General features: G+C 32.8%; 1 protein-coding gene across 4 annotated transcripts in view; it reads right to left on the minus strand.

The window, feature by feature from the left end:
- LOC131847434 (uncharacterized) overlaps positions 1-21,935 on the minus strand; it is a 104,663-nt gene that overhangs the window by 23,227 nt on the left and 59,501 nt on the right. The window contains exon 1 of one of the 4 annotated variants that reach the window (XM_059197021.1): positions 9,878-10,137. The exons of the other annotated variants lie outside the window; for them this stretch is intronic. The gene's annotated coding sequence lies outside the window, so the exon portion shown is untranslated. Of the gene's footprint in view, positions 1-9,877; positions 10,138-21,935 lie in introns of those variants that run through there. 4 annotated transcript variants of the gene reach the window in all.

Consider the following 21,935-nt stretch of genomic DNA (forward strand, 5'->3'; position numbering starts at 1 on the left):
CACTCATTAACAACACAATATACCGATGAGTCGTCAGGTACTGGACTGATTGTTGCAATGACAAGCTGATACGACATCATAACGATAATAACTCTATGAAAAACACACGTTCCGTACCGGCTTATCGCATCGGACAATCCCTATCAAGATGCTTCCTGCATATACATAACATTGCATGCAGGTTTGTGCAGTAAATTATCTATGCAATATTTTGGCGGGCTATTTTCTAAATGCAGATTAAATCATTAGCTATATTAATCAATAATAATAGTGTAAAACTGTAGTCCGTAATTACTAAATCCTTTCCTAAATTTCTATTCGTTCCTATTTATTTAACCGACCTGTTTCTCACGCTACACAAACCCATTGACAAAAAGAAAAATAAAACGACGATTTTTTAATATTGCAACAGACTTATTGTGCCTTTGACAGGTGTTCGAAATTTGAAATTTATTTATTGTTCTATTCTGTTAATCCTAACAGAATGGAACAAGAAATAAATTTCAAATTATTTCTTGATACATAAATACATTCTTTTCATAAATACATACATAATATAGATAGAAAACACCCAGACCTATACAATCATACTCATGAATACAAATGTTTGTACCGTGCGAAGAAACGAATCCGTGGTCATCTGAAGTGTTATCACAAGTGTTACATTATAACATGATGTCCGTTGTTCTTTTACCACTTACCACCACCACCAACCGTCTACCATTCCATTTAAATAAATAAAAAAATAAATTAAAAGTAAAGCCTTTACTTTTGATTTTTTAATATTGGAACAGTCTTCATGAGACTGTGCTTTTTCTTTTTAATTTATTTCTTTTTTGTTAGTTGCAGCAATTAAACATATACATGGATCAGTGCGTATTTACAAATTTAAATAGAAAACAACAAAATTCTTAGATTAGGTATAAAATGGCATTAATTTTAATATTTTTCGAAAGTCTTTCTATTAGGTGCAATATTTGATAATGTTATACTCTGTCATTAAAGTTTGTGATATTTTAGTAAAAATATAATATGCCGATTTACAACTGCTTTAAAATATTAACGTATACTCGTATATAGTATATAATTACATAGCAAACAATATATCAAGTGTTTGTTAAGTAATTTATTTAAATAGTAGGTAATTTGACATTATATATTGAATCAAATAGTTAATTGTTCATGTCAGCATACTTAGTTGACGAGAGTAAGTACACAATCAATTCTGAGTAGTTGCGATCCTTTAACTTTTACCATTCATAATAATTATGTCTATTGTTTGTAATAATAATATATAAATAAACTAGCGATCCGACCCGGCTTCGCACGGATGCTTTACAAATCTTTGAATATCTCGGCTTGTTCTGTACTACAACACGCGTGTATTATATATTACATATACATTCCTCTTGAATCACTTTATCTATTGCTCAAAAATATATTAAAATCCGTTGCGTAATTTAAAAAAATAAGCGAATAGATAACAGCGGAGACTTTGTTTTATATTGTGTAAAGAAATGTACCTTTTTTCCTAGAATTTCATTAATTGATGACCTCGGTGGTCTAGCGATGTAGCACACCGCCTTACTTCCGATGGTCGCGAGTTCGATTCCTCGCACGGCATTAGTATGAGTATTTGTGTCGGTCTGGGTGTTTTCTATGTATAATATGTATGTATTTACGAAAAAAAAATCTACGTATTCGTATCAGTTATCTAGCATCCATAAGACAAGCTTTAGCTAGCTTAACTTGGATCTAAATGGCGCTGTGTGAATTGTCCTGAGATTATTATTATTAATAGAAAAACTTATGTATATAAAATTACTTTATCCAGTTTACATTACCTATATTAGCTATTTATGTTACTTCTAATAATCTTCAGAATGCACTACTAATCCATAGTTTCATATTTCAAAGGGAAGTTAATGTACTAACTATAGCTACTCTATTTATATGTAGGTACGTGCCTCGTAAACTATTATTAGCTAGAGTTACTGACCCTTCTAAACAATATTGGATAAATGTAATTTCATTGTATTGTATTTCTGTGTTTTTATATGCAACGTTTTGGGGGGAAAAGCAAAGAGACTCCACTCATACAGCCCAATTAAACCGTTTCACAAAATGTAATATTGTACCACAGACTAAATTATTTTTGTTCTATGAATGTACTTAATGTGCTGATGTATGAGTCAGCTAAAGAGTTTTGCGGAAATGTTTAAGTGTCGATACTAAAGTACTTATACGTCATACTATGGGTTATGTAGCAACTAGATTATTATTATTTAACCAGTGTTCTGTATTCATTCGTATACGAGGCTTATTACGCACTAATATTATAAAATCTACATATATTTGTTTGAATAGGCGTTTTAAGTTCTACCTAAGTATGTCAGTAAGATTTACGTAATTGTTTTGAGATATATTTCTAAGTAAAACATTACGATAGGTCACTTACTAGAATGTTTACATTTGTAATTTTTTTGTAAGTAACTACGTAAGCTTCTTCCGATAGTAGGTAAATATTACATGTGTAAAGACGGCCTGAATTAGAGTGAAATGAAAACACTTAATACATATCCGTAAAAAGTATGCGGAAAATAATAAATTATGTACTATTAACAATATGTAGGTTCTAAAGCCGATGTTATATAGAAAAAATAAAGTGATTTTGTTAAAGAAAGTTAGCAGTATTCATTATTCGTGTGGAATTTTTATCGGTAAAAATTCGACACTTCTAAATACTGGCAACTAAGATTTTATTGAATCGAAAATATCTAGCAACATTTGTTTCGTAATACTGCTACATGCGGGCTCAATATTGAATGAGTTTTATGGGATATTGGAATCAATTGCCGGAAACGCATTTATGTTTTGTCACATGTTCCTCTTGTTTAATGTTCTGAGGGATTAATATATGTATTGTTGAGAGGTTGGTATATAAATTAAGGACTTTGTTAAAAACGTAGTCTTTATTTGTAATGTAAAACAAAGTTTTATACATAAATTATAAAAAATATTGTAATTGATAAAAAAATTCATAGTCGATGTCAAAATTTTGCGGTAAAAAATATTATTATCATTCTTATTATCTGACATTGTAGTACATATAGTAATTTACCTATATTTATACGGTTAGGGTGAATGTTACCAGCACAAAAAATACATTTATTCATTATCATTTTTAAATACAAAAAGCAGACCAAACAAAAAGCTTATAAATAATGGAACATGACCGCCAATGTTTCATGCATGTCGAACTTGAACTTTGTACAATTGTATAAATCACGGCTCGCATTATAGCAGCACGTACAGAGTAGGTAAGAGAATATTGTCCAAAACGCACGTGCAAAATTTGTCTCAGATGCCGATGGTAAATGTTATGACGATCAATAGTATATTTGACAGGTGCGAGATTTTATTCAAAGTCGTGTAATAGATGAAACTCCAATTATGAATGTAGAATTCAAAAAGGGATTGAAATTAGGAGGGCCTTAATCAAGGTTGGAATCCTAAACGGTGCCTTTAGGTTAAAGTCGTATCCGTCAGACGGGAGTTGGCCAAAAATGGCTAAAATATGTTAGATATAGGCAAATATGTTTACATATAAAAAGTTGTATGATTTTTCATATTAAGTGTGTGCAAATTGGCGTAAATAAGAAATCCTTGTTTGTATTGAATATCAATAAATAACGGACATTTTATTTTTATCATTGTTGATTTAGAAAACAATTTCTTTGACAACGCAGTTCCATGTTGACGTAGAAATGGCGTTGCCCAAGCGTGGACAAAGAAAGGAGTAATGGACTTTCCATTACCCCTTTCTTTGTCACACACATTTCTAATGAAGTTATTTAACCAGTAATGATTACTTTTACAGAGGTAGACTTCGTAAAAAGTCGTCTGGGTCGGTACCTAAGTATCACCTATTCAACATAAGCTTAGTATGTTTGTTTTTGTCTCATTTTTACAGCTTTTGCTAGTTTTTGCGCTGTGTGCATGTGTGTGGTGTATACCACACTTACTATTATAATTATTATTGTAGTGTGCCTTCTTGTAATATATATTATCTATCTTATTTTCCAGGACAGGTGACTTGGTACTTACTTAGTATCTCATATCATAAAAACGGATGAAATCGCGAGTAACAGCTCGTTTATTAGTATTACTATTTATTAGTATATTAGTACATGTTTCAGATTGACAAAGTCCTTAAACTTACACTCTTACCCAACCCAATTTATTAATAGGCAATGTGGTAATAAAGTGTGGGAAATATATTGATATTTCGAGTGGTCCCAACACCAGTGGAATTGTGTCGAGAGACGAATGTTTCGTTCTGACGTTTCCTGATTTACACTTCCTTAAATATTTCTGATGTGGCAACACTTTCTATTTATATTTAGTTCAGTTGATGGTTATTTTTAGCATCTGTGGTAGAGTTGGAAACGAGGGTAATGTTTTTCAGAGTTTACTGAGTGCAAAGGTAAGGCCGCTTATTGTAAACCATTTTTAAAAAGATGCGTGTTTCGATGATTGTTTTTATAATAAAGTCAGTTACAGAGTGAAAGAGAGAGACAAATCCATTTTCATATATGTAATACATATTAAGGTAAGGAAATCAAAGACGCAAGACGTTTAAGTTTAACACTGTTTTTTTTTAATTCAGGTAGAGTAGACTCATTATAAAATATAGTTTACAGATTACTTCATTAACAGAAGCAATAAAAAAATCCTACATCCAAATGGAATCATTTCAAACCTATAAAAAATGGAATGGATTTCTATTTTAATTTGAATAATTCTACATAATATATTCTTAATATATATGAGTGATTTTGTAATATTAATTAGATAACTAATTATATACGGACCTATTAGTAGCTCACAAGATGATTTTACTTGACCGATGATACACCCATTTCCGGCATCGCAGTCATGTCGTAATAACTGTCCTCAGATATACCTATACTAAGCATTCTAATTATCGACTCAAACTCAAGGGATTTGTGTCTGAAATTGCTTGCAGTATTTTGTATACAAAGGTCTGTCTGTAGACTTAGCTGTGTATTTGTAAATAGAATAAGATAACTGGGTGCATGCCGATCATACCGCAAGTGCTGTTGTCTGTGCCTACTTACGAACATATGGAATTAAAAAAAAAACAATGTCTTCTCTTGATTTAGGGCACATTTTACTTAGAACAAAATATTTTTTGTACGCAATAATTGTTCTTTCGCTGATATTTTAGCATCGCGTATTTGCAAGAGATTGGTCGCATAAATTAATTTTGAAGATCCCATTGTCATAGCAGGACAAGGTCACTGTGTATGCAGAATAATCTTTTGTTTTCAGACGGTTGCATAGATTCAATTTAGGGTTTGTTTTTAAACTTAAAGACTTTATTCTGTTCTCTTACAATAATAACAAGTGTATATCCTGTACTATAATAACAAATGCATGTCCCCGTATTAATAAAAGATATATTTATTTGTCAGTAATTTATTTAGACATTATTTGTTGTTCATATTTTATTATTAATAGCAATAATTATTATTAAATATATACACAAAAGTTTATCTTATACTGAACAATATTGTTCAGTATAAGATAAACTCGACGAGTAAAAAATAAGTATCAATTTTAAATACATTTTTTTGCAATGGCTTCCACTTGGCTTTTCACTTCTATGCTTTATAACCTTATCTATGCGTTTAGAATTATAAGTTTATTTCTTTAGCATTCGTATACACTGTGGAATGTTACTACATAAGACAACTTTCTGTTGTGAGTTGGCACACCAGTCTCCCTTGGTAGGCACGTCATCTAACTTTCCTTATTAATATTTAAAGTATTTAAACGAAGTGAAATAGTAACAATATGCAATTTAAATCCGCGTGCAGCCATAAGGCGGTTGGCGCGAATAAATTCTGACGTTTCGAATGACATGCTACGCTTTCTAATGACAGATTCTTAATTCGATTATATAATATTTAATCGATTATAAATGCATATATATTTATGTAAACAGTAATAAAAAAATAAAATATGATTGGAAGTTGCCTGAGTCGTCAAGTAAATTCTATCGATTGGCAGCCTTATTTATTAAAGTTACAGATTCATTAATTAATAAATAATTTATTACGAAATTCATTATTATGAATTAGTTAACTATTAGGTATGTTTATATAATAATTAAATTGGCTAGCTTCGCTCAAAAACTGGCAAATCAGACGATTCACATGCTCATTTAATACAGTTGCATTTCTTAATTAATAATTTATTCCACAATTTTTTTTCCACAAATTATTATAAATTTGTTATTACGTATATTTTATCTAATAACTTTCAAATTGGCAATTTGCAAACTATACCTATTAATTCAGGATTTTGTAAAAGAGTAAATCTTGTGATTTGTATCACAAGATTTACTCTTTTCTAAAACTTTTAACACACCAACTACGTAATGAAATCTATTGATTGCATAAGAATAATCAAAATTTGCTAATTTTCATTATTTTGGTGTAGTAAAGAAGCGTGCTTTTAATTGAAAAAAAAAATATTAACAGTCTAGGCCGAAGATGCCTAACATACACAAAAAGACAGTTGAAGTGATAACATTCCTATCTCAATTAAAATCTCCGAATCTCAACTTGAATTACGATTTATACGATACGATTATACGATACTATACGATTTATATAAAATAAAGTCTTGTAATTTACTAATAAATGCACTACTGTACTGTAAAAATTTACGAAACCACGAAAGAAGTTTGATGAGGTGCTGTCAAATTTTAATGAGATTTTCCTAACGTTTATCTTAAAAATATTATAAACGCGACAGTTTGTGAGTATGGATGTTTGTTACTCTTTCACGCAAAAACTACTGAACGGATTTTAATGCAACTTTACAGTAATATAGCTTATGCATCAGAATAACACATAGGTTATATTTTTTTATTGAAATTTAACGTAAAACCGGGTAATATTAAAAACCGATTAATTAGTTCTCATGGAACAAAGAACTTTTATTTACGTTTATATTTATTAATTAAATTAAATACATAAATTAAGTAATATGTATTAAATAATTAATTATTAATTAATCATGTAACACATATTAGCTAATTAAGTATTATTAATAATTAATTACTTAATATTCTCTGCTTGTGTAGATTTGATCGGATTTTGATAAAAATTAGACTCAATTGCATAATTAATAAGGATTCTATTCCGGGTTAGTTATTTAACATACTTTATATTGCTCTGTCTGTAAAATTTGTTTTTTTTCTACTCTAATATAGTGTTGGCCGCAGCTAGCTTTTATATGTTCACCAGACGATAGGGGGCGAGTGGAGATGGCCCGCGGAAGAACTTATGGAGGGCTGAAAGCCAACTCCCGCCTGACGGATACGAGTTTAGTCTGAGTGCACCGCTAGGGGTGCAAACCTCGGATCAGGCCGTCGTAACTTCGATCCCCGTTTGAATTGGACGGGGTATCGATCGAACAATTGCATTCGTTGTAGGTAATCTTTTGTAAATATTTTCATTACCTCGCCTTTGATTATTTAAAAATGATTTTTGAATGTGTTTCTCCAGTTTTATTTATTTATTTATATAACTTCAATGCACAAAATATCAAGGTAAAAGTACATATGGCGGACGCCTTACGGCATTTTCTACAAGTCAACCACAGGTTGTGCAGAGAAACTTTTCTATAAAAAAAAATTGAAATTGTTTTCTTTTGTGATATAAATTGTAAAACTGTATGTTTCAAGATGGAAAAGACAAGCGAAAGTATACGCGTGTGCAATAGCCAATCATTAATAAATCGATGACGTGAATGATTCATACAAATCTAGGCTACTTCGGTGAATGTAAATTATATGTATGTACAATTTGTATTGAGTGAATTAGTCTAATCCTTACTAATATTATAATGCGAAAGTAAATCTGTCTGTCTCGCTTTCACGCCAAAACTACTTAACCGATTTAAATGAAATTTTATTATACAGATAGTCTAGACCCTGAGAAAGGACATAGGCTAATATTAGCTTTTAATGTGAAAAAGGGTTGTAAGGGGTTGTAAGGAGACGTGAAAGGAAGATGAAAGGGAGTTGAAATGATGAGGGTTGTATGGTATTGTCAGTTTTCAAGCTAGAAGCTTGAAACTTATTTTTTAGACTGTTGATTAAATATAAATAAATACAATATTAAGAGCGTAATATAAAATAGGGATTGAAAATTTGTATGGATATTCGTTATTTTTAAGCCAGACCGATAAAACTTTTCTCTTTGGGATTTTTGGGTCAGATAATTGAATAATTTTTCTTTATTCGGTCAAGAATACCCGAACGAAGTCGCGGGCACACTAGCAACTTAAATACAAATATTTAAATTGAACATAAATCATAATAATGTTGATAAACAATATGGTATCACGATATGAGCAGTGTTTAATATGTATTAAAAATAATCGAATTATGCAAATAAAAATCATATTTACATGGACTAAAGTATCTTATTAATAAATCCTTGCTTCAGTGGCCTTGTAACATGCGGATAGGTTTAATATAATCATTTATTTATTTAAAATTAGCTACGCCCAGGTTTCGTACTGGTACCTATATATGTATTATACATATAAACCTTCCTCTTGAATCACTTTATTTACTGCTAAAAACTGCATTAAAATCCGTTGCATAGTTAATAAGATCTGCGAACAGACAGCAGAAGTTATTTCATTTAATACTAAGTAAAGATTTATAATACTTTATAAACAAACCGTTAAATGGACGTCAAATTGTATAAACTGGTCTGGTGGTATCAAAATCGTGGAAACCAAAATAAATAACTCTGGACAATTAACACAGCGCCATCTAGTCTCACTGTAAGCAGAGCTTGTGTTATGGTTACTAGACAATTGATATAAATACTTAGATTACTTTATTTGTAAATATAAAATATACATAGATAACACCCAGACCAATAGAAACAGTCCACACATTGCACCGTGTCAGGACTCCAACCCGCGACCATCGGAAGTAAAACGGTGTGCTAAACCACTAGACTGCCGAGGCTGTCTTATAAAATATCCACAGTCAAAATTTCAAGTTCACATTTTGCCATTATGTACTCGCAATGTAAACACGGATATTGCAATGACATGCAAAATAGAAAAGTGAATGAGAGATATATTGCTGCTGTTATAACGGTTATAATTTTATTTATTAAAAGGTTATGTAGAAAAAGTTTAAAACTAGCTTTATTTTAAATCGTGACTCACGATTCTGCAAATTCGTAATCGAGATAATACTCGCGATTAATCTAATTGAAATCTATTTGTTGATGAATTTGTCTATGGTCAAATAATTGGCGGTAAGTCGAATAAGTCTTAGATAAGTTTCTAATTTGTCTTTATAAACTAAATTGCACTTTTAAACTTAATTATTTACCTGGTCCTCATTGTTCTTTTATGGATACCATAACATTGCAATATTTATTTTATTAGTAGATATTTTATTAATAATTTTAAACACTTTTTGCTTGGTGAACATCATTTTCATTTATAGTTAAAATTAATAATTTCTTATAAATTTATTTGTTGCAGATAACAGATAACTTTTCTTGTCATTGATTTTATAGCAGGTAAAATAATATAATAGTTTATTATTGGACTAAAAATTCTGGTAAATAACCTAATTTTAAATGCAATTGCCTTTTAATTAATGAACTAAAAGCGTAAGTAGTTCCGTGATTTATTTTCACTACTAGGTATATTATTAAAGTAAATATTTATTATAGTTACAAGTGTGTATTAATTTGTTTACATTTTATATTTGGGTTAAGTTAAAGCGGTTTTATGAGCAATTTACCTGTCCGCTGTTTGTATATATCCAGTTTCCTTTACTTTAAAAGAAGTTCACCGAAAGAATAACTCGCGACTTTCAGCTCAGTGAAAGTATCCTCGGGTCTTCTCGAGTCCAGCGCACAACACACACTTCACTGAACGATCACCATGGAAACGGCACACGTCACAGGCACTGGGTCGTATTGTCGATTGCAGAATTCCCTATTTATTTAATGCCACGAGAGTAACTGCGTACGGGCGGCCGACGCGGGTGCTCCGCTGTGCAGCGTCGGATTCAGTGAACGGTGACTGCGACGCGACGAGGATTGCGACGCAGTGTTGCCAACAATGTTTGGAAGAGCCCACCTCGGCATATCAGCAAAAACCACTACATTACCATCAAGTTTTTGGTTGGTTGGATAATGGTTTCCACTGAAGTATAATTTTGAAATTAAACTATACTTTAGTGTAAACTATTATATTAAATAAAAAAAAAAATCATGTCTGATTTATAAAAAAAAACATATATTATTTGTAATGTTCGACAATCATAATGTAATCGTAGGTATTATAGCTTGATTAAAGAGAAAGAGATATTAGAAACAGAAGTACGAACACCATTCTTAAGTCATATTTTTATTAAAAACGTTCCCCGATTTAAAAGATATTTTCCAGTTAAAAGTGAAAGATATCCAATCTTTCGCTTTTGGAAAGATAATTAAAATTTACTCCCTTGCTACGCATTTTTAAAACTAATTTTTATATTTCGAAGATAACAATATTTATGTGTGTGTAATAAAAATGTATACGTTTACCTGCTCAACATTTGACTACTAAAATCTGATCAGGCTGATCAAATCTACCAGATTAAGTGGTGAAATCACTATGACGGCAACACTGATTGCGCGGGCGCACCGTCGCGTCGCGTCGTCATAATGCTTCTTTGGAATGCAATCTCCCTGACTCTCTCGGGCCTACAGACATTTTCTCCTGTCCACCAGTTTGTCTCGTTTCCTCACTCATGAATGGCGGTGTTATGCAGTTGTGCCCAATAGCCCTATAGCGGCTTCTAGTTTTTGTGATATTTTTTACAAACGTTCCTTTCGTTTGGTGTTTGCTCTTAACCTTTCGACACTTAAATAAGAAAAAAGATGGAGAGAAGTTTTATGTTTCGGTTAACTTATGTGCCATAAAACAAGGTGGGTTTTAAGCGAATCTGTCAGACTTGTAGATAAGGTAAATTAAAAATCATCTCACGATTTTCCGTACAAAAGATGAATGAAATAAGTGTTAAGCATTTTTTTTTTATACTACGATGGTGGCAATCACTCATACGGCCCATCTGATGGTAAATGGTTACCGTAGGGAGGAAACTCCTCTGAAACCGCACTGTTCGGGACCACTTAGGTTCTAGTGTGATTGATTGATGATTGATTTCTACGGGGGTTTTTTACGAACTAAGCTTAAGACTTATACGTCTTTTCGTAATTTGCGATACGCATTTGTAATCTCAAGTGTTATAGGTCCCTAATTACTATGGGAACTGCTTATGAAGAGGCGGATGTTAAACATAATTGCTCTTATTATTGTATGATCTTTCAAAGAATAAAAAATCTGTAAGTGTTGACATAAACTTTCTTCTTCCTTTTAGGCTAGACAGATATGACGAAACTATTTGTTTGCTAATATATATAGTAGGTATATGTTATAACTTGATTATCAGATTAATAGGTAAAACCTAGGTATACAATAAATGAATCTAGGACTCAGAACTTCATCTAGACCCAAGGTAAGCTAAGTTTATGCTAAGAGTTTTATAAAAGTGATAAACATAAATATATTTTTAACATATAATATACATGTAGAATAACACCTAAACTAATATAGTCGCATCATGAATATAAATTTTTGCAATGTTCAGTGATCGAACCTGCGACTATTGAAATGTGGGGAAGTATACTTTAGTACTAAACCGTTAGATCATCAGGGTTGTCGACCAAGCATGTGCATTGAAATACGAGTAAGTAGTAAACCGGTAGACCATGGAGCTGGCGACCATGTAGTTTAAATATTTATTTTTGCAAAATAAACTCGACCCAAGCTCTCCGACTGTGGCATGCAGTCATTATTTAGATTTACATGTTTTACATTTGTTTATTTTTTTATTATTCATAAACTGTATCATATGGCTCTGCCGGCGATAATAAAAACGGCCAGTAAGTTCTTTGTGTTAATCCAGGATACTATGTATTTGTATATATATTTTCTTGTCCCTTCTTCTTGTGATGAGAATGCGTTCCTAATGAGTGCTACAATAAAAAAATATAACTACAAATTTTTAAATTCAAATTCAAAATATCTTAATTCATGTAGGTCTATTTCAGACTCTTACGATATGTTAAATCTACCGTCAGTTCGAAATGATATCGAGATGTGAAGAACTAACAAGAAACTCAGCTCGTATTCTTTTACAATTTTTTCAAATAACTTAATACACAAGTAATTGTATTAAATATATTTAAATAAATATTCTATCGCATTCCGCAAGACTTCCGCAAAATAACATCTAATTCCATAAAATTTATTTTGAATCTGATTGCCTATTAACAGGCTAGTATTGGTTCATACTAACAGTACCGTCCTAACATTATACGATTCGAGATGAAATCTTCAAATACCAATACAGACTCAAGGTCCAAGTAAATTAGCACAGCAGTGTTGTTGAGTCATATCGGTGTGCATCTGATTAAAGCTGCACTAATGAATATACCAATGGTAAATCTATTGCGTACTCAAATCTTAGTCTTAGGTTGCGTAAATGTATGCAAGGATTGTCGATGAAAACTTTGAGAACAATTCTAACATTTTCATTTCACCCTTCTACTAGAAACTTCTATTTTTTAATATAGATTAACTTATTGCGATATTAATTTATATTCTTGCGAGTACCGCTTGTAGGGACTGATCTGCTCTAATCACTCATCAATCTCAATCATTTGACCCTACTAAATTAGTGCTATTTGGTAGTTTTTATTCACATGTTTAGATTTAAAAATGTAAAGTTACAACGATTACTTAAAAGTGCAAGTTAGCAAGTTTCTTGCTGATTCTTCTCATCATAGAGACGTTTTCCAATTGAGCGGTACATTAAAGGATAAGAATTTGACTACTCAAAAGTGCTTAAATTATTTTGTTTATTTGAATAAAGGATTTTCTATTGTATTCAATTATAAATATGATACAACAACGTTTGCGTGACAGCTAGTATTTTATAACTATGTACGGGAATTAATGAACTTACTATGTAAGTGCAAAATGAACATAAATTTCACCATCATAACACTAATAATAATGGAATAAAAATATAATACTTACATCTATACTTTATAAGGAAATACTTACTATTTTATAACTCCCAAGGATAATTAAAATTGCTAAGTTTAGATAATAATCATAAGGAACTAATAAGTATTAGTATCAATGAATAATATCAATGTGGGTAAACAAAAATTGTTAACTGTTATATTTATTTATTTATTCTTTTGTACACAAAATTGTATACATGATGGACTTAATGCCTGATGGCATTCTCTACCAGTCTGTCACGAAGGTCAGAGATAATTTAATAATATACATATTCTACCGTAGTAATATATATTAGATGTAATGTACCAAACACCATTCTTTTTATGGATGATAATGGAATTGTGCATCCGCCTGCCCTAACAATTTTCTCTGTTGGGGCACCAGTGGAGGATGATAAGGTGAGCATGAGGTCAGGATAGTTAGACCATCATGATAAATTCACCATGAATTTATCACAATGGTTTCCAAGGGGAACCACGTGGAGGTGAACCTGACATGGTATATCGTTAGGAATATGGTTATCAGTCCACATTACTAACAATTCCCGTTCCCCCATCATTTGTATATTTGTATTTGTATATTTAGATTTGTATTTGTATATTTAGACATAAAAGGAGTAGTTTTGAATAGTACATACAGTACTGCGCAATAATGTGTTACTGTAACTAGTAGTACAATAACACAAGTTCTGCTTAGTTTGAGACAGGATGGCTCCGTGTGAATTGTTCTGAGTCCTGAAACGTATTTATTATTAAAAAAACATTCTTAAAGGGGTCCAGCGTCACGGATGCCTATAGAACGCCTTTATATATCCATGGTAAAGCATCGGAACTTAAACTACCACATGTGTACAAACAAAACAACGGGAGGAAGTTGCACATGTTGCAGCCTCTACAGTTGCGTTGGCAGTAGACGTGAACGAATCAACGCAACACAATATGCTGTAACTTAACTTCTATGTTTATTTGCAGAAATTCTTTTAATTTAGTAAGTAGACTAGCTTTTTCCTTTGGCTTTGTCTGCTGTTTTGATATAACAAATAGCATATGTCCATTCTCGAGATACAATCTTCGAATCTCGCAAAACGATTCTCACAAATGAGAATAATTAGAAAAAGTCGGGGAAAAGTAATAAACAGCTACACTTTTACACATTTACTAGCATGTGTTGGTCTCTATCTTCCGCATTCAATGGAGAATGCGGAAGATAGAGACTACGGCCAAAATTGGCCGTAGTGTATCTCTAGTCAACAAAAGTTACCAGCCACGTTTCTCCCTAAAAATTGGTAAAAAAGTCATTTAGATAAAGAAATTATATATACGGAATGTTAAAAAAAGGATCATAGCACGTTTTTTCTTTTAATCTGTATTTTACGGCAGTGTTACTGGTAGATTATGACTTTGAATTAAAGAAGAAATCTGTGGTATTTTATTCACCTGCCTGAGAAAGGTTTGAATATCCCCAGAAACCAGCAGAAGACTGTGTAATGACAGAAATAGGAAGGAGAAAGCGGGACTCACCGACCGGGCTAATTTGATTGTAAATTGAAGACCTTGGGTGCACCCTTCGTCCTTGACTCCGATTCCACACACCACCAGCAGTTTATTTTACACTTGTAATGTGGACACGTAAATTCACTAGATTTTCTTGTTAAATCTCAATTAGAATAAGTAATGTCAACTCAGGTATTAACAGCAGCCATAATGAATTGCACATTTCTTTTTTCCGGGGTTCACACGCTCACGCAGTTAGCACCGGTTGGCGGGAATATTTGAATTTGGAATTAATTGAACGAACGAAATATCTTCTTATTGATCGTTGATTAATACAATGATATGGGGATTGGAAAAGGATGTCAATTGGAATTAGGGATTCCACCCAGCAATAATTATTGACTGTGCTTGAAATACCTACACTAGATTTTGTACAATACAAAGAATATATAACAAAAAGTAAGGAAATGCTATAACTGGAATAATATATATTTTGTATAATATCTACTAGAATCTTATTAATCTTTTAAACTACTATATAGAGTTGGGACTGAGATAACTTACAATGCTTAAATAGCTAAATTAATGTATATATCCCCTTTTAACTACTCAGACAAACCTTTACTACGGGACGTTTAAGAATATTTCACTGAAACCACTTAAACATAATACTATTACGATCAAGATAACTGGATCGTTAATTTTAATATTATCTTTAGTTTTTAACCATTTATTTCTCTGTTGAAGAGTGTGAAGTAATCAATCTGCCAAATCCGCCAAAACATTTGTGTAATTTTCTGTAACATTAGCCAACGAGAACGCAGGTTGGAAGTATTATCCTCTAGAGGAATCTCAGGCAAACTTATGAGAGGACCTCCAACTAAAAAATGGCCTGGTGTCAGTACATCAACCTCATTTCGAGAAAGCGCACAAAGAGGTCTCGAATTTAAAGCTTCATATTTTGTAACTACAGTAAACATTCCTCCAATGTCAAGACCTGTGCGCCCACTACACGCTTCAAGTGGTATTTTGTGGATTTTATTCCACTTTCGAATATACCCCCGAAGTGAGGTGCGGGGATTAAACTTAGCGAATACGTCTGACGGCGAGTCCATCAGAAATATCACGACGATTTTCGTAGAACATTTTATACATTTCATTCAAATAACGATTTGATCGTGCCACAATCAGATATAATTTTATGACAAATGTTGCGTCTTGAAACGAACCGATCAAGGGCAGCAAGAAAGGCCTCTGTACTTAGTTCAGTGACTACTTCCAAATGGACAGCCTTTACGCTTAGACAGATAAACAAACATATCCAAGCTTTATATGTACGGGCATTTCGACGTCTACTTTCTTTTAGCATAAATGGCCCACCGAAATCTATTCCAGTAGTTTGAAAACATCTACCTGACTGAAGTCTTTCAACGGGTAAGTCACCCATGGAGGGTTGACAAGGAAAAGGTTTAGATTTGAAACAAATTACGCACTTAGATAACCGAGAGCGTATCAATAGTCGCAGTCCAAGTATCCAAAAAGTTCTACAAACTAGTGACTGCAAAGTGCGAGGACCACAGCAAGTACTTCAAATGATATGTCCACGATAGCTGCGATAATATAGATAATTTTGTAATAAAATCGGTGCTTTACGGTATGAGGTAAATTTGAATGTCGAATACGACCCCCCACTCGTATTATACCAACTTCGTCGAGAAACGGACTTAGTTTTTGAATGGACTTTGTACAGTACAAACCTTCCTGAAGGAGTCTCAACTCTTGGGAAAAGTAATCAATTTGAACATGCTTTACTAAGAGAATCAATGCGTCATTTAGTTCAGACGTCCGGAAATGAATTACGGCGATCCCGACGTAACTTAATATTTTTGATGAATCGCAAACACCAAGCTAGAATTCTTTGTAGCCTTGAAAGAGATGAAACTCTGGAAATTAGATTGGTTAATAAATTATCTGGTGGACCACTCACCAAACAGTCCACAGTGAGAGGTTTTAATTCAGGCAACTCTTGCTCATTTGCGACAATGTTTTGTATAGGCCAATCATAGGGTGGCGAAGCCAAGATGGGCCAGTCCACCAAAGATGGTGTAGAACTGTTTAGTACCACGACTACAACAATCTGCCGGATTATCATGTGTAGAGACATGGAACCATAATTCAGAATTAATTAAATCTGTAATCAGTATACCCGATTTGCTACAAAAGTTTTAAGTAGATGAGGTGCGGTATGTAACCAGGATAAGACAGTACTACTATCTGTAAATGCCATACGGATTTAAATTTTAATTTTGGGTTTAAAAGCTCATACATGTGTTTGAACATGCAACACAGCGGCGCAATCAAGCCGGTTAGTCGTTAAAGGCTTCAACGGGGCAATCTTAGATTTGCCTATGAGTAAACTATAGTGCCTTGTGCAGTCACCGCACACAAATAAACACAACATCCGTACCCCTTAGAACTACCGTCACAGAATCCCACAAGATGTAATTCTGAAGAATCCGGAGGCAGTACCAAACGCGGTAGCTTAATTGATTGTAAATCTGATAAATTAGCAGCAAGAATATGCCATTGCTTGGCAAGACTGTAAATGGGTTCATATGATGATCGCCACATCTCTTGTAGCAACAGCTTGGCGGTGGACATATCCAGCCGAGAGGATCAAAGATTCTTGCAATTATGGAGAGAATAGATCTTTTTGTGTATACCTTAAATATATGAAAATCACACAAAGGATCCCATAATTCCTAAAATCTTTAATATTATCAGTGAACAATTTAGAAGATGACAATATTCTGACGGAATGTCGGAAAGGATTTCTAAACAGTTGCTGCTCCCAATTCTGCCTACAGTAACTAATTCTTCCTTTAATTGTTTAGCAGCTTCTATGGAGACGGCACCTGATGTTATGTCGTCCATGAAAGTCTCTTCGCGCAACACTTGAGCAGCGAGAGGAAATTGATTACTATAATCATCAGATAGCTGATGCATATAGCCAAATACGGAGAATATTTTTTTTAACCGTATTCAGCTCAATCTTTAATGGGACCATTAGGTTCATCGCGCCAAAATATATGCTGATACGACCTATCTTCCGGCCGAATCAGTATTTGCCGATACATTTTACATATATCCGCCGTAAAGACAATCGGGTGTAGGCGTTAGTAATCAAATCGATAATATCAATCTGAAGTTTCGGACCTACGTGCACAATGTCATTTAACGACTTATTATTTGTTGTCATACAGCTAGCATCAAATATACATAATATGTTTGATCTTCACAAGAAGATTCCCAGGCATCCATATGACCTAATTCTTCATACTGGCGCATGAATTCCACGTACTCTGATTTCAAACCGACGTCGTTAGACATACGTTTCTCTAAGTTTAGAAAACGGTTTAAAGCAAGCTGACTGGAATTACCTAATACAGGGAAATTATCTTTTAACATTATGGGTACAACATAACGACCGTCTGAATCGCGGTAAGTGTATTGTTTATATATATATATATATATATATAGTATATGTATATATGTACCTCCATCATATATGCGATCGAAACATTCTAGTCCAAGCAAAATATCGATATGGTTTGTCAAAGTCATCGTTTAGATAAAGATGACTAAACTTTTCTCTAACATCTGATAATGGCACAACCGGAATGTTTGATGTAATTTTTTGAATAACTATTAATGGCAATTGAAAACACGGTTCATCACAACTTAGGCATAATCCAAATGTAATGAACCATATGTAACACCCTTTATACATTGTACAGAATTCTAGATCCTGTCACCGACATATCACACTTACGCACCGGTAATTCAAGTCGATGAACACAAGAACTGGTAATAAATGAATCATGCTACCACTATCTATGAGCGCACATGCCTGGTGTAAATTACCATAGGAGTCACGAATGCGTATAATCGCGGAAAGGAAATAGCGTAGCATTTATACAATCTCCCTGAAACTCCTTGTTTTGATGATTATCATTCATAGACATACTCGGGGAAAGGTATCTACTTGTAAGTATGTACTCGTGGTGGGCGCGCACATCGGAGCGTCAGTGTGCAAAAATGTATTATGTCGGGAACCACAAATAAAACAATTTATTTTCGACAAACAATTGCTCGGATTGTGACCCGTTCGTAAACAATTGAGCATAATTTTATATCGTTAATTAATTGCCACCTAGCATCACGCTCATTTTTTGAAATTTAAAACACTTATAAATACTATGAGAAGAATCACAACATGGACAATGAAGTTTATTGTTCTGTTGGTTTTGTTTATCATTAGTATTAGTGGATGAAACAAAAGAATACTGTTTATACTGTATACTTCGGATTTATTTCGAATTGATTTTATGTTATAATCATGTGAGGAAGAAGAAGAATTACTAACTTCCAAAATTTTAATATAATTTTGTAGGAAAGTTAATAGACTTTCAAATGTTGGTATTTCTTGTTTGTTTTGTAACTCAAACCGCTGACGACATCTAGTGAATATACTTCATCGAGCAACTCGATATTTAATGAGTGCGTTTACACTTTCATATAACGTATTTGTCAATACATTTAAACCTGCGATTGACACTTTATGCAAAGGAGATAAACTAAAAATTTTATCGAGATAGGCAGTAGCTAAAACACGCTTGTTGTCATATCTGTCTAATAAAGCTTGAAATACTACCGAATAATTAGAAGCGGTCAGAGGAACACCCTTTGCAATGGTTAAGGCAAACCCAGATAGACACGAAATCAAATAATGGAATTTTTCTATATCTGATAATGAGTTGTTATTATGTATTAAAGGTAAATAACTATCCTTAAATGTTTGAAAATTAATTATATTACTATCAAATATAGGTACATGTAACTTCGGTAAGCGAACTTGATACGGCTTATTTTCTATAGAAGACGAAGGTATAGTCATCAACTGTGGGTCTGACATTTTAGTAGATAAAACTACCTCTGCAATTTCAATAACACTATAATACAACTCGTCAAAAGACTCTAAAAGTTTTGTATCGGGTTCGCTACTCCACCCTGCTTCCAAATGTTTTAAATTAATTGTCTGATTAATTTCATAAAAACTTTCCTTCAGGGATTCTATATTTTTATATCTGGCACGAAAACTAGATAATTTAGACTTATCTTTTTGTACTTCCCTCGATATATCATATAATATTTGTATTGATCGAAATTCATGTTCACGACGTGAAATCAATGTTTTAATTTCTACTTCAAGTCGTTTTTGTACGAGAAGCTGCTTTGGCCATGTCAATGACCTAAAGATAAAATCAGTTGACAATAGAAATTTATAGGTACTAAGTAATAATAACCTATAACTAATAGAATTAATACTGTACTGATATTAATACGATTATTATGTATTTGTTTCCTATTTCAAGCACAAATCAATAACTTTGCTACAAGCAGGCGAATAGAATACCGATTTATTGCAATGAATTATAGGTACATACGTAATACAGGTAAGTAAATATCGACTGGAATCATTGAAAAGATAAACAAGTTTTGTTTTGTTAATTGTTTATAACTAAATTCGAATAAAGTGTTATGAATTACAGTTATAATATTCTGAATGTAAAAATATATAAAACGTACAATTACGGATTCAAAATCCGGTTCGATTGGACCAACTTAGATGGTAGATTATGACTTTGAATTAAAGAAGAAATCTGTGGTATTTTATTCACCTGCCTGAGAAAGGTTTGAATATCCCCAGAAACCAGCAGAATACTGTGTAATGACAGAAATAGGAAGGAGAAAGCGGGACTCACCGACCGGGCTAATTTGATTGTAAATTGAAGACCTTGGGTGCACCCTTCGTCCTTGACTCCGATTCCACACACCACCAGCAGTTTATTTTACACTTGTAATGCACTGGACACGTAAATTCACACAGATTTTCTTGTTAAATCTCAATTAGAATATGAGTAATGTCAACTCAGGTATTAACAGCAGCCATAATGAATTGCACATTTCTTTTTTCCGGGGTTCACACGCTCACGCAGTTAGCACCGGTTGGCGGGAATATTTGAATTTGGAATTAATTGAACGAACCAAATATCTTCTTATTGATCGTTGATTAATACAATGATATGGGGATTGGAAAAGGATGTCAGAACAGTTACAGTTTTATTTTCACGAATTAAAATAATTATTACGACAAATTTAAAAAAGTATGTAAGAAATCATATTTTCATAACAAATTCTTCAGGAAAGTTACATATATATATATATTCCCTTTTGCAGTGAATGGAAAACTTATGTTTACAATCAGATAAATTCATACTATCTGTTTACAAATGATAGTGGAACGAAAACTTACGTCACACTTCAATAGCGTCTTGGACACATTTAGACGAGTATATTAAAGATTTAGTAGAGATATAGTAGATATATGTCGAGATATATATTTGACGGCCTCGGTGGTCTAGCGGTTTAGCACACAGCTTACTCCCCATGGTCGCAGGTTCCTCGCACGGTACAAGTATTCGTATTCATGATTATGATTGTTTGAATCGGTTTAGGTGTTTTTGCTAGGTATGTAGGTATATGTATGCATATTAAAAAAAAAAATTATGATGCATACAGCATCCATACGAATAGTATAAAACATGACAAGAATAGAATAAATTGTTTAATATATGACGCCGACCACAAATAAATGTGATAAGGAAGAATATATGATGATGATCAGTCGGTGTATTAATTTATAGTTGGTATAACAATATATAATAATAATAATAATAATAATCTCAGGACAATTCACACAGCGCCATCTACACCCAAGTTAAGCTAGCTAGAGCTTGTGTTATGTGGTACTAGATAACTGATACATATACATAGATATTTTTTTTTTTAAATACATACATATTATACATAGAAAACACCCAGACCGTTACAAACAATCATACTCATGAATACAAATGTTTGTGCCGTGCGAGGAATCGAACCCGCGACCATCGGTCGTTAAGCGGTGTGCTTGACCGCTAGACCACCGAAGTCGTCTTGATATATATATATATATATATATATATATATAATATGTATATATGTAATCACAGTTAGTTATATGAAACGTTGGAAAATAATCATTGTTGTGGATGTATGAAACGAGCAATGTAATGGTGTCACAGACTAGAGAGTCTATACTACTCTATGGTCTCTTCCCTT

The sequence above is a fragment of the Achroia grisella genome, unplaced genomic scaffold (assembly GCF_030625045.1).
Source record: "Achroia grisella isolate CSIRO2021 unplaced genomic scaffold, CSIRO_AGI_Agris_v1 utg534, whole genome shotgun sequence".
In the NCBI taxonomy this organism is placed as follows: Eukaryota; Metazoa; Arthropoda; class Insecta; order Lepidoptera; family Pyralidae; genus Achroia; species Achroia grisella.